A 17,708-nucleotide genomic window follows, 5' to 3' on the forward strand; every position below is an offset into this window, starting at 1 on the left:
TCTGCGTGAAAGGGGGACTAGCAGCCGAGTTGCACGGGAGAATGTGAAAATTGTTCATATGTAGTAAAACCTGCCTTTGACATGAGCTAGGACCTTGAGATTCTGCATGAAAGGAGGACTAGCAGCCGAGTTGCACGGGAGAATGTGAAAAGTGTTTATATGTAGTAAAATCCTGAGAAATCCGTCCGTTTTCTTCATTTGTTATCGAATCGACTTAAAGTCAGATCGTCACATTGGCCGCTCTTCTCTCTGAAACGGTTGTACTTATCGTCTGCAAAGCTATATCGCGTGCTGCGGTATGCGGAGACACTAAAATCACCATAGTAGAACACAGATGAAGCTTCTAAGTTGATGTAATAGCCAGTAAGAAGTAGTACAATTCAAGTTTTAAGTATTGACTATTGACTTTTTAGCTGGCTTTGGTGTCTTGCACATCAGCTAGGACCTTAAGACTCTGCATGAAAGGTGGACTAGCAGCCGAGTTGCACGGGAGAATGTCAAAAGTGTTCATATGTAGTAAAAACCTGAGAAATCCATCCGTTTTCTTCATTTGTTATCGAATCGACTTAAAGCCAGATCGTCACATTGGCCGCTCTTCTCTCTGAAACGGTTGTACTTATCGTCTGCAAAGCTATATCGCGTGCTGCGGTATGCGGAGACACTAAAATCACCATAGTAGAACACAGATGAAGCTTCTAAGTTGATCTAATAGCCAGTAAGAAGTAGTACAATTCAAGTTTTAGGTATCGGTTATTGACTTTTTAGCTGGCTTTGGTGCCTTGGACATGAGCTAGGACCTTAAGATTCTGCATGAAAGGAGGACTAGCAGCCGATTTGCACGGGAGAATGTCAAAAGTGTTCATACGTAGTAAAAACCTGAGAAATCCGACCGTTTTCGTCATTTGTTATCGAATCGTCTTAAAGCCAGATCGTCACATTGGCCGCTCTCCTCTCTGAAACGGTTGTACTTATCGTCTGCAAAGCTATGTCGCGTGCTGCGGTATTCGGAGATACTAAAAGCACCATAGTAGAACACAGATGAAGCTTCTAAGTTGATGTAATAGCCAGTAAGAAGTAGTACAATTTAAGTTTCAAGTATTGATTATTGACTTTTTAGCTGGCTTTGGAGCCTTGGACATGAGCTAGGACCTTGACATTCTGCATGAAAGGAGGACTAGCAGCCGAGTTGCACGGGAGAATGTGAAAAGTGTTCATATGTTGTAAAACCTGCTTTGGCATGAGCTAGGACCTTGAGATTCTGCGTGAAAGGGGGACTAGCAGCCGAGTTGCACGGGAGAATGCGAAAAGTGTTCATATGTAGTAAAAACCTGAGAAATCCGTCCGACTTCGTCATTTGTTATCGAATCGACTTAAAGCCAGATCGTCACATTGGCCGCTCTTCTCTCTGAAACGGTTGTACTTATCGTCTGCACAGCTATGTCGCGTGCTGCGGTCTGCAGAGACACTAAAAGCACCATAGTAGAACACAGATGAAGCTTCTAAGATGATGTAATAGCCAGTAAGAAGTAGTACAATCCAAGTTTTAGGTATCGATTATTGACTTTTTTGTGGCTTTGGTGCCTTGGACAAGCGCTAAGACCTTAAGATTCTGCATGAAAGGACTAGCAGCCAAGTTGCACGGAAGAATGTGAAAAGTGTTCATATGTAGTAAAAACCTGAGAAATCCGTCCGTTTTCGTCAATTGTTATCGAATCGACTTAAAGCCAGATCGTCACATTGGCCGCTCTTCTCTCTGAAACGGTTGTACATACCGTCCGCAAAGCTATGCCGCGTGCTGCGGTATGCGGAGATACTAAAAGCACCATAGTAGAACACAGATGAAGCTTCTAAGTTGATGTAATAGCCAGTAAGAAGTAGTTCAATTCAAGTTTTAAGTATTGATTATTGAGTTTTTGCTGGCTTTGGTGCCTTGGACATGAGTTAGGACCTTGAGATTCTGCATGAAAGGAGGACTAGCAGCCGAGTTGCACGGGAGAATGTGAAAAGTGTTCATATGTAGTAAAAACCTGAGGAATCCGTCCGTTTTCGTCATTTGTTATCGAATCGTCTTAAGGCCAGATCGTCACATTGGCCGCTCTTCTCCCTGAAACGGTTGTACTTATCGTCTGCAAAGCTATGTCGCGTGCTGCGGTCTGCAGAGACACTAAAAGCACCATAGTAGAACACAGATGAAGCTTCTAAGTTGATGTAATAGCCAGTAAGAAGTAGTACAATTTAAGTTTTAAGTATTGATTATTGACTTTTTAGCTGGCTTTGGAGCCTTGGACATGAGCTAGGACCTTGAGATTCTGCGTGAAAGGGGGACTAGCAGCCGAGTTGCACGGGAGAATGTGAAAATTGTTCAGATGTAGTAAAACCTGCCTTGGACATGAGCTAGGACCTTGAGATTCTGCATGAAAGAAGGACTAGCATCCGAGTTGCACGGGAGAATGTGAAAAGTGTTTATATGTAGTGAAATCCTGAGAAATCCGTCCGTTTTCTTCATTTGTTATCGAATCGACTTAAAGTCAGATCGTCACATTGGCCGCTCTTCTCTCTGAAACGGTTGTACTTATCGTCTGCAAAGCTATATCGCGTGCTGCGGTATGCGGAGACACTAAAATCACCATAGTAGAACACAGATGAAGCTTCTAAGTTGATGTAATAGCCAGTAAGAAGTAGTACAATTCAAGTTTTAAGTATTGATTATTGACTTTTTAGCTGGCTTTGGTGCCTTGGACATGAGCTAGGATCTTAAGACTCTGCATGAAATGTGGACTAGCAGCGCCGAGTTGCACGGGAGAATGTGAAAAGTGTTCATATGTAGTAAAAACCCTAGAAATCCTTCCGTTTTCGTCATTTGTTATCGAATCGACTTAAAGCCAGATCGTCACATTTGCCGCTGTTCTCTCTGAAACGGTTGTACTTATCGTCTGCAAAGCTATGTCGCGTGCTGCGGTATGTGGAGACACTAAAAGCACCATAGCAGAACACAGATGAAGCTTCTAAGATGATGTAATAGCCAGTAAGAAGTAGTGCAATTGAAGTTTTAGGTATCGATTATTGACTTTTTAGCTGGCTTTGGTGCCTTAGACATGCGCTAGGACCTTAAGATTCTGCATAAAAGGAGGACTAGCAGCCGAGTTGCACGGGAAAATGTGAAAAGTGTTCATATGTAGTAAAAACCTGGGAAATCCGTCCGTTTTCGTCATTTGTTATCGAATCGACTTATAGCCAGATCGACACATTGGCAGCTCTTCTCTCTGAAACGGTTGTACTTATCGTCTACAAAGCTATGTCGCGTTCTGCGGTATGTGGAGACACTAAAATCACCATAGTAGAACACAGATGAAGCTTCTAAGTTGATGTAATAGCCCGTAAGAAGTAGTACAATTCAAGTTTTAGGATTCGGGTATTGACTTTTTAGCTGGCTTTGGTGCCTTGGACATGAGCTAGGACCTTAAGATTCTGCCTAAAAGGAGGACTAGCAGCCGAGTTGCACGGGAGAATGTGAAAAGTGTTCATATGTAGTAAAAACCTAAGAAATCCATCCGTTTTCTTCATTTGTTATCGAATCGACTTAAAGCCAGATCGTCACATTGGCCGCTCTTCTCTCTGAAACGGTTGTACTTATCGTCTGCAAAGCTATATCGCGTGCTGCGGTATGCGGAGACACTAAAATCACCATAGTAGAACACAGATGAAGCTTCTAAGTTGATCTAATAGCCAGTAAGATGTAGTACAATTCAAGTTTTAGGTATCGGTTATTGACTTTTTAGCTGGCTTTGGTGCCTTTGACATGAGCTAGGACCTTAAGATTCTGCATGAAAGGAGGACTAGCAGCCGAGTTGCACGGGAGAATGTCAAAAGTGTTCATACGTAGTAAAAACCTGAGAAATCCAACCGTTTTCGTCATTTGTTATCGAATCGTCTTAAAGCCAGATCGTCACATTGGCCGCTCTCCTCTCTGAAACGGTTGTACTTATCGTCTGCAAAGCTATGTCGCGTGCTGCGGTATTCGGAGACACTAAAAGCACCATAGTAGAACACAGATGAAGCTTCTAAGTTGATGTAATAGCCACTAAGAAGTAGTACAATTTAAGTTTCAAGTATTGATTATTGACTTTTTAGCTGGCTTTACAGCCTTGGACATGAGCTAGGACCTTGAGATTCTGCATGAAAGGAGGACTAGCAGCCGAGTTGCACGGAAGAATGTGAAAAGTGTTCATATGTTGTAAAACCTGCTTTGGCATGAGCTAGGACCTTGAGATTCTGCGTGAAAGGGGGACTAGCAGCCGAGTTGCACGGGAGAATGCGAAAAGTGTTCATATGTAGTAAAAACCTGAGAAATCCGTCCGACTTCGTCATTTGTTATCGAATCGTCTTAAGGCCAGATCGTCACATTGGCCGCTCTTCTCCCTGAAACGGTTGTACTTATCGACTGCAAAGCTATGTCGCGTGCTGCGGTCTGCAGAGACACTAAAGGCACCATAGTAGAACACAGATGAAGCTTCTAAGTTGATGTAATAGCCAGTAAGAAGTAGTACAATTTAAATTTTAAGTATTGATTATTGACTATTTAGCTGGCTTTGGAGCCTTGGACATGAGCCAGGACCTTGAGATTCTGCGTGAAAGGGGGACTAGCAGCCGAGGTGCACGGGATAATGTGAAAATTGTTCATATGTAGTAAAACCTGCCTTGGACATGAGCTAGTACCTTGAGATTCTGCATGAAAGAAGGACTAGCATCCGAGTTGCACGGGAGAATGTGAAAAGTGTTCATATGTAGTAAAAACCTGAGAAATCCGTCCGTTTTCGTCATTTGTTATCAAATCGACTTAAAGCCAGATTGTCACATTGGCCGCTCTGCTCTCAGAAACGGTTGAACTTATCGTCTGCAAAGCTATGTCGCGTACTGCGGTATTCGGAGACACTAAAAGCACCATAGCTGAACACAGATGAAGCTTCTAAGTTGATGTAATAGCAAGTAAGAAGTAGTACAATTCAAGTTTTAGGTATCGATTATTGACTTTTTAGCTGGCTTTGGTGCTTTGGACATGGGCTAGGACCTTAAGATTCTGCATGAAAGGAGACTAGCAGCCGAGTTGCACGGGAAAATGTGAAAAGTGTTCATATGTAGTAAAAACCTGGGAAATCCGTCCGTTTTCGTCATTTGTTATCGAATCGACTTATAGCCAGATCGTCACATTGGCCGCTCTTCTCTCTAAAACGGTTGTACTTATCGTCTACAAAGCTATGTCGCGTTCTGCGGTATGTGGAGACACAAAAATCACCATAATAGAACACAGATGAAGCTTCTAAGTTGATGTAATAGCCAGTAAGAAGTAGTACAATTCAAGTTTTAGGTATCGGTTATTGACTTTTTAGCTGGCTTTGGTGCCTTGGACATGAGCTAGGACCTTAAGATTCTGCATGAAGGGAGGACTAGCAGCCGAGTTGCACGGGAGAATGTGAAAAGTGTTCATATGTAGTAAAATCCTGAGAAATCCGTCCGTTTTCTTCATTTGTTATCGAATCGACTTAAAGTCAGATCGTCACATTGGCTGCTCTTCTCTCTGAAACGGTTGTACTTATCGTCTGCAAAGCTATATCGCGTGCTCCGGTATGCGGAGATACTAAAATCACCATAGTAGAACACAGATGAAGCTTCTAAGTTGATGTAATACCCAGTAAGAAGTAGTACAATTCAAGTTTTAGGTATCGATCATTGACTTTTTAGCTGGCTTTGGTGCCTTAGACATGAGCTAGGACCTTAAGATTCTGCATAAAAGGAGGACTAGCAGCCGAATTGCACGGGAAAATGTGAAAAGTGTTCATATGTAGTAAAAATCTGGGAAATCCGTCCGTTTTCGCCATTTGTTATCGAATCGACTTATAGCCAGATCGACACATTGGCCGCTCTTCTCTCTGAAACGGTTGTACTTATCGTCTACAAAGCTATGTCGCGTTCTGCGGTATGTGGAGACACTAAAATCACCATAGTAGAACACAGATGAAGCTTCTAAGTTGATGTAATAGCCCGTAAGAAGTAGTACAATTCAAGTTTTATGTATCGGTTATTGACTTTTTAGCTGGCTTTGGTGCCTTGGACATGAGCTAGGACCTTATGATTCTGCATGAAAGGAGGACTAGCAGCCGAGTTGCACGGGAGAATGTGAAAAGTGTTCATATGTTGTAATAACCTAAGAAATCCGTCCGATTTCGTCATTTGTTATCGAATCGACTTAAGGCCAGATCGTCACATTGGCCGCTCTTCTCTCTGAAACGGTTGTACTTATCGTCTGCATAGCTATGTCGCGTGCTGCGGTATGTGGAGACACTAAATTCACCATAGTAGAACCCAGATGAAGCTTCTAAGTTGATGTAATAGCCAGTAAGAAGTAGTACAATTCAAGTTTTAGGTATCGGTTATTGACTTTTTAGCTGGCTTTGGTGCCTTGGACATGAGCTAGGACCTTGAGATTCTGCATGAAAGGAGGACTAGCAGCCGAGTTGCACGGGAGAATGTGAAAAGTGTTCATATGTAGTAAAAACCTGAGAAATCCATCCGTTTTCTTCATTTAGTATGGAATCGACTTAAAGCCAGATCGTCACATTGGCGCTCTTCTCTCTGAAACGGTTGGACTTATCGTCTGCAAAGTTTGATCGCGTGCTGCGGTATGCGGCGACACTAAAATCACCATAGTAGAACACAGATGAAGCTTCTAAGTTGATGTAATAACCAGTAAGAAGAAGTACAATTCAAGTTTTAAGTTTTGATTATTGAAATTTTAGCTGGCTTTGGAGCCTTGGACATGAGCTAGGACCTTGAGATTCTGCATGAAAGGAGGACTAGCAGCCGAGTTGCACGGGAGAACGTGAAAAGTGTTCATATGTAGTAAAAACCTGAGAAATCCGCCCGTTTTCGTCATTTGTTATCAAATCGACTTTAAGCCAGATCGTCACATTGGCCGCTATGCTCTCAGAAACGGTTGTACTTATCGTCTGCAAAGCTATGTCGCGTACTGTGGTATTCGGAGACACTAAAAGCACCATAGCAGAACACAGATGAAGCTTCTAAGATGATGTAATAGCCAGTAAGAAGTAGTTCAATTCAAGTTTTAAGTATTGATTATTGAGTTTTTGCTGGCTTTGGTGCCTTGGACATGAGTTAGGACCTTGAGATTCTGCATGAAAGGAGGACTAGCAGCCGAGTTGCACGGGAGAATGTGAAAAGTGTTCATATGTAGTAAAAACCTGAGAAATCCGTCCGTTTTCGTCATTTGTTATCGAATCGTCTTAAGGCCAGATCGTCACATTGGCCGCTCTTCTCCCTGAAACGGTTGTACTTATCGTCTGCAAAGCTATGTCGCGTGCTGCGGTCTGCAGAGACACTAAAGGCACCATAGTAGAACACAGATGAAGCTTCTAAGTTGATGTAATAGCCAGTAAGAAGTAGTACAATTTAAGTTTTAAGTATTGATTATTGACTTTTTAGCTGGCTTTGTAGCCTTGGACATGAGCTAGGACCTTGAGATTCTGCATGAAAGAAGGACTAGCATCCGAGTTGCACGGGAGAATGTGAAAAGTGTTCATATGTAGTAAAAACCTGAGAAATCCGTCCGTTTTCGTCATTTGTTATCAAATCGACTTAAAGCCAGATTGTCACATTGGCCGCTCTGCTCTCAGAAACGGTTGAACTTTCACGTCTGCAAAGCTATGTCGCGTACTGCGGTATTCGGAGACACTAAAAGCACCATAGCTGAACACAGATGAAGCTTCTAAGTTGATGTAATAGCAAGTAAGAAGTAGTACAATTCAAGTTTTAGGTATCGATTATTGACTTTTTAGCTGGCTTTGGTGCTTTGGACATGGGCTAGGACCTTAAGATTCTGCATGAAAGGAGACTAGCAGCCGAGTTGCACGGGAAAATGTGAAAAGTGTTCGTATGTAGTAAAAACCTGGGAAATCCGTCCGTTTTCGTCATTTGTTATCGAATCGACTTATAGCCAGATCGTCACATTGGCCGCTCTTCTCTCTAAAACGGTTGTACTTATCGTCTACAAAGCTATGTCGCGTTCTGCGGTATGTGGAGACACAAAAATCACCACAATAGAACACAGATGAAGCTTCTAAGTTGATGTAATAGCCAGTAAGAAGTAGTACAATTCAAGTTTTAGGTATCGGTTATTGACTTTTTAGCTGGCTTTGGTGCCTTGGACATGAGCTAGGACCTTAAGATTCTGCATGAAGGGAGAACTAGCAGCCGAGTTGCACGGGAGAATGTGAAAAGTGTTCATATGTAGTAAAATCCTGAGAAATCCGTCCGTTTTCTTCATTTGTTATCGAATCGACTTAAAGTCAGATCGTCACATTGGCTGCTCTTCTCTCTGAAACGGTTGTACTTATCGTCTGCAAAGCTATATCGCGTGCTCCGGTATGCGGAGACACTAAAATCACCATAGTAGAACACAGATGAAGCTTCTAAGTTGATGTAATACCCAGTAAGAAGTAGTACAATTCAAGTTTTAGGTATCGATTATTGACTTTTTAGCTGGCTTTGGTGCCTTAGACATGAGCTAGGACCTTAAGATTCTGCATGAAAGGAGGACTAGCAGCCGAGTTGCACGGGAAAATGTGAAAAGTGTTCATATGTAGTAAAAATCTGGGAAATCCGTCCGTTTTCGCCATTTGTTATCGAATCGACTTATAGCCAGATCGACACATTGGCCGCTCTTCTCTCTGAAACGGTTGTACTTATCGTCTACAAAGCTATGTCGCGTTCTGCGGTATGTGGAGACACTAAAATCACCATAGTAGAACACAGATGAAGCTTCTAAGTTGATGTAATAGCCCGTAAGAAGTAGTACAATTCAAGTTTTAGGTATCGGTTATTGACTTTTTAGCTGGCTTTGGTGCCTTGGACATGAGCTAGGACCTTAAGATTCTGCATGAAAGGAGGACTAGCAGCCGAGTTGCACGGGAGAATGTGAAAAGTGTTCATATGTTGTAATAACCTAAGAAATCCGTCCGTTTTCGTCATTTGTTATCGAATCGACTTAAGGCCAGATCGTCACATTGGCCGCTCTTCTCTCTGAAACGGTTGTACTTATCGTCTGCATAGCTATGTCGCGTGCTGCGGTATGTGGAGACACTAAATTCACCATAGTAGAACCCAGATGAAGCTTCTAAGTTGATGTAATAGCCAGTAAGAAGTAGTACAATTCAAGTTTTAGGTATCGGTTATTGACTTTTTAGCTGGCTTTGGTGCCTTGGACATGAGTGTGCTCCCTGCCGCCGTTGGATAAGCAGCTGCAGCAGCAAGCCGTATAACCCTAGCTTCTTATTTGTTACATAGTTTAATTTCTTTGCGTGTTTTTGGGTACTTGCATTGTTTAATTCGTATATTTCGGGCGTATTATAGTATTTGAGGGTTGTAGCATCGCGCCTTAGTACCTGAATAGTGCAAATTCGCGTAGTCGTCTGTCTTCTGTTTTTGTTTTGAACAGCCAGTGTCGGTTGGTCACAGTCATTGTGCTCCCTGCCGCCGTTGGATAAGCAGCTGCAGCAGCAAGTCGTATAACCCTAGCTTACTTATTTGTTACATAGTTTAATTAATTTCTTTGCGTGTTTTTGGGTACTTGCATTGTTTAATTCATATATTTCGGGCGTATTATAGTATTTGACAGTTGTAGCATCGCGCTTTAGTGTTTACTTCGTAGATTCTTATTTAAATTGCGTGTGAGTTTCGTATAGGAGGTGCAGTTTCGAGTTTTAGTTACTGTAATCGTAAATTCAGCAGATTGTAGCGCAGTCGTTAGGCATTTGTACAGGTTAGTTGATACATTCTTTGCGTGTTCCACTTGCGTTATCTAGGCACCGACTCGTGTTTCAGTAACTGTTGTTCAACATCGATTAGAATGGACAGGGACTGCGATTGCTGTGTTCGGATGAGGGCTGACTTGGCATCCCTTCGCTCACAGCTGCAATCGGCGCTGACTTCGGTCGCGCAGCTTGAGGCTGTTGCCAATGGGCACCACTGTGGGGAGCCGGACTCGGGTATCACGGGGATGTCAACCTCATCCCGTCTGTCCCCAGATCGGTCTGCCGCTGTGGTTGCCCCGGTTGCTGCCCGCAGTGGAGCTGAGCCCTCGCCTGTGGTTGATTGGGAGGTCGTTCCAAGGTGTGGCAGGCAGCGAAAGGCGTCCCCGGAAGCTGACCAGAAAGCCTCCCCGGTGCGTCTGACAAACCGGTTTCAGGCACTGTCTCTGGCTGAGCCAGATGCAGCTGCCTGCCCTGTTTCAGAGGATCATTCTCAGCCTTCAAGGTCCGGGCAATCGCAGAGGTTGGGCTTACTGGTAGTTGGGAGCTCCAATGTTAGGCGCGTAATGGGGCCCCTTAGGGATATGGCGGCTAAGGAGGGGAAGAAATCCAGTGTGCACTCCGTGTGCATTCCGGGAGGAGTCATTCCTGATGTGGAAAGGGTCCTTCCGGATGCCATGAAGAGCACAGGGTGCAGCCAGCTGCAGGTGGTGGCACATGTCGGCACTAATGACGTGTGTCGCTTTGGATCTGAGGAAATTCTCTCTGGATTCCAGCGGCTATCTGATTTGGTGAAGGCTGCCGGTCTTGCTTATGAGATGAAGGCAGAGCTCACCATCTGCAGCATCGTTGACAGAACCGACTGCGGACCTTTGGTGCAGAGCCGGGTGGAGGGTCTGAATCAGAGGCTCAGACGGTTTTGCGACCGTATTGGCTGCAGATTCCTTGACTTGCGCCATAGGGTGGTGGGGTTTCGGGTTCCGCTGAATAGGTCAGGAGTTCACTACACTCAGCTGGCGGCTACACGGGTAGCGGAGGCTGTGTGGCGTGGACTGGGCGGTTTTTTAGGTTAGAAGGCCTCGGGAAAGTGCGGGATGGGCTGCAATGTCAAAGGGTGCTTGGCAATTACAGGACGTGCTTGGATCAAGGAACAGTCGGAATTATAGTTGTAAACTGTTGTAGTTGCGCTGGAAAAGTCCCTGAGCTTCAAGCGCTAATAGAAAGCACAGAAGCGGATATCGTTATAGGTACAGAAAGCTGGCTAAAGCCTGAAATAAGTTCTGCAGAAATTTTTACGAAGTCTCAGACGGTGTTCAGGAAAGATAGATTAGGCAGAATTGGTGGTGGAGTGTTGGTGTCTGTCAGTAGTGGTTTATCTTGTAGTGAAGTCGAAGTAGATACTCTGTGCGAATTGGTGTGGGTGGAGGTTATACTTAACAGCCGAATTAAGTTAATAATTGGCTCCTTCTACCGACCCCCAGACTCCGATGATACAGTTGCGGAACAGTTCAGAGAAAGTTTGAGTCTCGTAACAAATAAATACCCCACTCATACGGTTATAGTTGGTGGGGACTTCAACCTACCCTCGGTATGTTGGCAAAAATACTTGTTCAAAACCGGTGGTAGGCACAAAACGTCTTCCGAGATTGTCCTAAATGCATTCTCCGAAAATTATTTAGAGCAGTTAGTCCACGAACCCACGCGAATTGTAAATGGTTGCGAAAACACACTTGACCTCTTGGCCACAAACAATCCAGAGCTGATAGAGAGCATCATGACTGATACAGGGATTAGTGATCACAAGGTCATTGTAGCTAGGCTCAATACCATTTCTTCCAAATCCATCAGAAACAAACGTAAAATAATTTTATTTAAAAAAGCGGATAAAGTACCACTAGAAGCCTTCCTAAAAGACAATTTCCATTCCTTCCGAACTGACTATGCGAATGTAGACGAGATGTGGCTCAAATTCAAAGATTTAGTAGCAACAGCAATTGAGATATTCATACCTCATAAATTGGTAAGAGATGGAACGGATCCCCCGTGGTACACAAAAAAGGTCCGAACGCTGTTGCAGAGGCAACGGAAAAAGCATGCGAAGTTCAGAAGAACGCGAAATCCTGAAGATGGGCTAAAATTTACAGACGCGCGAAATTTGGCACGTACTTCGATGCGAGATGCCTTTAATAGGTTCCACAACGAAACATTGTCTCGAAATTTGGTAGAAAATCCGAAGAAATTCTGGTCGTATGTAAAGTACACAAGCGGCAAGACGCAGTCAATACCTTCGCTGCGCAGTGCCGATGGTACTGTTATCGACGACTGCGCCGCTAAAGCGGAGTTATTGAACGCAGTTTTCCGAAATTCCTTCACCAGGGAAGACGAATGGAATATTCCAGAATTTGAAACACGAACATCTGCTAGCATGAGTTTCTTAGAAGTAGATACCTTAGGGGTTGCGAAGCAACTCAAATCGCTTGATACGGGCAAGTCTTCAGGTCCAGATTGTATACCGATTAGGTTCCTTTCAGATTACGCTGATACTATAGCTCCCTACTTAGCACTCATATACAACCGCTCGCTCACCGATAGATCTGTACCTACAGATTGGAAAATTGCGCAGGTCGCACCAGTGTTCAAGAAGGGTAGTAGGAGTAATCCATTTAACTACAGACCTATATCATTGACGTCGGTTTGCAGTAGGGTTTTGGAGCATATACTGTATTCAAACATTATGAATCACCTCGAAGGGAACGATCTATTGACACGTAATCAGCATGGCTTCAGAAAACATCGCTCTTGTGCAACGCAGCTAGCTCTTTATTCGCACGAAGTAATGGCCGCTATCGACAGGGGATCTCAAGTTGATTCCGTATTTGTAGATTTCCGGAAAGCTTTTGACACCGTTCCTCACAAGCGACTTCTAATCAAGCTGCGGAGCTATGGGGTATCGTCTCAGTTGTGCGACTGGATTCGTGATTTCCTGTCAGGAAGGTCGCAGTTCGTAGTAATAGACGGCAAATCATCGAGTAAAACTGAAGTGATATCAGGTGTTCCCCAGGGAAGCGTCCTGGGACCTCTACTGTTCCTGATCTATATAAATGACCTGGGTGACAATCTGAGCAGTTCTCTTAGGTTGTTCGCAGATGATGCTGTAATTTACCGTCTAGTAAGGTCATCCGAAGACCAGTATCAGCTGCAAAGCGATTTAGAAAAGATTGCTGTATGGTGTGTCAGGTGGCAGTTGACGCTAAATAACGAAAAGTGTGAGATGATCCACATGAGTTCCAAAAGAAATCCGTTGGAATTCGATTACTCGATAAATAGTACAATTCTCAAGGCTGTCAATTCAACTAAGTACCTGGGTGTTAAAATTACAAACAACTTCAGTTGGAAGGACCACATAGATAATATTGTCGAGAAGGCGAGCCAAAGGTTGCGTTTCATTGGCAGGACACTTAGAAGATGCAACAAGTCCACTAAAGAGACAGCTTATACTACACTCGTTCGTCCTCTGTTAGAATATTGCTGCGCGGTGTGGGATCCTTACCAGGTGGGATTGACGGAGGACATCGAGAGGGTGCAAAGAAGGGCAGCTCGTTTTGTATTATCGCGTTATAGGGGAGAGAGTGTGGCAGATATGATACACGAGTTGGGATGGAAGTCATTACAGCATAGACGTTTTTCGTCGCGGCGAGACCTTTTTACGAAATTTCAGTCACCAACTTTCTCTTCCGAATGCGAAAATATTTTGTTGAGCCCAACCTACATAGGTAGGAATGATCATCAAAATAAAATAAGAGAAATCAGAGCTCGAACAGAAAGGTTTAGGTGTTCGTTTTTCCCGCTCGCTGTTCGGGAGTGGAATAGTAGAGAGATAGTATGATTGTGGTTCGATGAACCCTCTGCCAAGCACTTAAATGTGAATTGCAGAGTAGTCATGTAGATGTAGATGTAGAGCTAGGACCTTGAGATTCTGCATGAAAGGAGGACTAGCAGCCGAGTTGCACGGGAGAATGTGAAAAGTGTTCATATGTAGTAAAAACCTGAGAAATCCATCCGTTTTCTTCATTTAGTATGGAATCAACTTAAAGCCAGATCGTCACATTGGCGCTCTTCTCTCTGAAACGGTTGTACTTATCGTCTGCAAAGTTTTATCGCGTGCTGCGGTATGCGGCGACACTAAAATCACCATAGTAGAACACAGATGAAGCTTCTAAGTTGATGTAATAACCAGTAAGAAGAAGTACAATTCAAGTTTTAAGTTTTGATTATTGAAATTTTAGCTGGCTTTGGAGCCTTGGACATGAGCTAGGACCTTGAGATTCTGCATGAAAGGAGGACTAGCAGCCGAGTTGCACGGGAGAACGTGAAAAGTGTTCATATGTAGTAAAAACCTGAGAAATCCGCCCGTTTTCGTCATTTGTTATCAAATCGAATTTAAGCCAGATCGTCACATTGGCCGCTATGCTCTCAGAAACGGTTGTACTTATCGTCTGCAAAGCTATGTCGCGTACTGTGGTATTCGGAGACACTAAAAGCACCATAGCAGAACACAGATGAAGCTTCTAAGATGATGTAATAGCCAGTAAGAAGTAGTACAATTCAAGTTTTAAGTATCGATTATTGACTTTTTAGCTGGCTCTGGTGCCTTGGACATGCGCTAGGACCTTAAGATTCTGCATGAAAGGAGGACTAGCAGCCGAGTTGCACGCGAGAATGTGAAAAGTGTTCATATGTAGTAAAAACCTGAGAAATCCGTCCGTCTTCGTCATTTGTTATCGAATCGTCTTAAGGCCAGATCGTCACATTGGCCGCTCTTCTCCCTGAAACGGTTGTACTTATCGTCTGCAAAGCTATGTCGCGTGCTGCGGTCTGCAGAGACACTAAAGGCACCATAGTAGAACACAGATGAAGCTTCTAAGTTGATGTAATAGCCAGTAAGAAGTAGTACAATTTAAATTTTAAGTATTGATTATTGACTTTTTAGCTGGCTTTGGAGCCTTGGACATGAGCTAGGACCTTGAGATTCTGCGTGAAAGGGGGACTAGCAGCCGAGTTGCACGGGAGAATGTGAAAATTGTTCATATGTAGTAAAACCTGCCTTGGACATGAGCTAGGACCTTGAGATTCTGCATGAAAGAAGGACTAGCATCCGAGTTGCACGCGAGAATGTGAAAAGTGTTCATATGTAGTAAAAACCTGAGAAATCCGTCCGTTTTCGTCATTTGTTATCAAATCGACTTAAAGCCAGATTGTCACATTGGCCGCTCTGCTCTCAGAAACGGTTGTACTTATCGTCTGCAAAGCTATGTCGCGTACTGCGGTATTCGGAGACACTAAAAGCACCATAGCTGAACACAGATGAAGCTTCTAAGTTGATGTAATAGCAAGTAAGAAGTAGTACAATTCAAGTTTTAGGTATCGATTATTGACTTTTTAGCTGGCTTTGGTGCTTTGGACATGGGCTAGGACCTTAAGATTCTGCATGAAAGGAGACTAGCAGCCGAGTTGCACGGGAAAATGTGAAAAGTGTTCATATGTAGTAAAAACCTGGGAAATCCGTCCGTTTTCGTCATTTGTTATCGAATCGACTTATAGCCAGATCGTCACATTGGCCGCTCTTCTCTCTAAAACGGTTGTACTTATCGTCTACAAAGCTATGTCGCGTTCTGCGGTATGTGGAGACACAAAAATCATCATAATAGAACACAGATGAAGCTTCTAAGTTGATGTAATAGCCAGTAAGAAGTAGTACAATTCAAGTTTTAGGTATCGGTTATTGACTTTTTAGCTGGCTTTGGTGCCTTGGACATGAGCTAGGACCTTAAGATTCTGCATGAAGGGAGAACTAGCAGCCGAGTTGCACGGGAGAATGTGAAAAGTGTTCATATGTAGTAAAATCCTGAGAAATCCGTCCGTTTTCTTCATTTGTTATCGAATCGACTTAAAGTCAGATCGTCACATTGGCTGCTCTTCTCTCTGAAACGGTTGTACTTATCGTCTGCAAAGCTATATCGCGTGCTCCGGTATGCGGAGACACTAAAATCACCATAGTAGAACACAGATGAAGCTTCTAAGTTGATGTAATACCCAGTAAGAAGTAGTACAATTCAAGTTTTAGGTATCGATTATTGACTTTTTAGCTGGCTTAGACATGAGCTAGGACCTTAAGATTCTGCATAAAAGGAGGACTAGCAGCCGAGTTGCACGGGAAAATGTGAAAAGTGTTCATATGTAGTAAAAATCTGGGAAATCCGTCCGTTTTCGCCATTTGTTATCGAATCGACTTATAGCCAGATCGACACATTGGCCACTCTTCTCTCTGAAACGGTTGTACTTATCGTCTACAAAGCTATGTCGCGTTCTGCGGTATGTGGAGACACTAAAATCACCATAGTAGAACACAGATGAAGCTTCTAAGTTGATGTAATAGCCCGTAAGAAGTAGTACAATTCAAGTTTTAGGTATCGGTTATTGACTTTTTAGCTGGCTTTGGTGCCTTGGACATGAGCTAGGACCTTAAGATTCTGCATGAAAGGAGGACTAGCAGCCGAGTTGCACGGGAGAATGTGAAAAGTGTTCATATGTTGTAATAACCTAAGAAATCCGTCCGTTTTCGTCATTTGTTATCGAATCGACTTAAGGCCAGATCGTCACATTGGCCGCTCTTCTCTCTGAAACGGTTGTACTTATCGTCTGCATAGCTATGTCGCGTGCTGCGGTATGTGGAGACACTAAATTCACCATAGTAGAACCCAGATGAAGCTTCTAAGTTGATGTAATAGCCAGTAAGAAGTAGTACAACTCAAGTTTTAGGTATCGGTTATTGACTTTTTAGCTGGCTTTGGTGCCTTGGACATGAGCTAGGACCTTGAGATTCTGCATGAAAGGAGGACTAGCAGCCGAGTTGCACCGGAGAATGTTAGAAGTGTTCATATGTAGTAAAAACCTGAGAAATCCATCGGTTTTCTTCATTTAGTATGGAATCGACTTAAAGCCAGATCGTCACATTGGCCGCTCTTCTCTCTGAAACGGTTGTACTTATCGTCTGCAAAGTTTTATCGCGTGCTGCGGTATGCGGCGACACTAAAATCACCATAGTAGAACACAGATGAAGCTTCTAAGTTGATGTAATAACCAGTAAGAAGAAGTACAATTCAAGTTTTAAGTTTTGATTATTGAAATTTTAGCTGGCTTTGGAGCCTTGGACATGAGCTAGGACCTTGAGATTCTGCATGAAAGGAGGACTAGCAGCCGAGTTGCACGGGAGAACGTGAAAAGTGTTCATATGTAGTAAAAACCTGAGAAATCCGCCCGTTTTCGTCATTTGTTATCAAATCGACTTTAAGCCAGATCGTCACATTGGCCGCTATGCTCTCTGAAACGGTTGTACTTATCGTCTGCAAAGCTATGTCGCGTACTGTGGTATTCGGAGACACTAAAAGCACCATAGCAGAACACAGATGAACCTTCTAAGTTGATGTAATAGCCAGTAAGAAGTAGTAAAATTCAAGTTTTAGGTATCGATTATTGACTTTTTAGCTGGCTTTGGTGCCTTGGACATGAGCTAGGACCTTAAGATTCTGCATGAAAGGAGGACTAGCAGCCGAGTTGCAAGGGAGAATGTGAAAAGTGTTCATATGTAGTAAAAACCTGAGAAATCCGTCCGTTTTCGTCATTTGTTCTCGAATCGACTTAAAGCCAGATCGTCACATTGGCCGCTCTTCTCTCTGAAACGGTTGTACTTATCGTCTGCAAAGCTATGTCGCGAGCTGCGGTATGCGGAGACACAAAAAGCAGCATGGTAGAACACAGATGAAGCTTCTACGTTGAAGTAATAGCCGGTAAGGAGTAGTACAATTCAAGTTTAGGTATTGATTATTG

This window comes from Schistocerca gregaria, chromosome 10 (assembly GCF_023897955.1).
Source record: "Schistocerca gregaria isolate iqSchGreg1 chromosome 10, iqSchGreg1.2, whole genome shotgun sequence".
Lineage (NCBI taxonomy): Eukaryota > Metazoa > Arthropoda > Insecta > Orthoptera > Acrididae > Schistocerca > Schistocerca gregaria.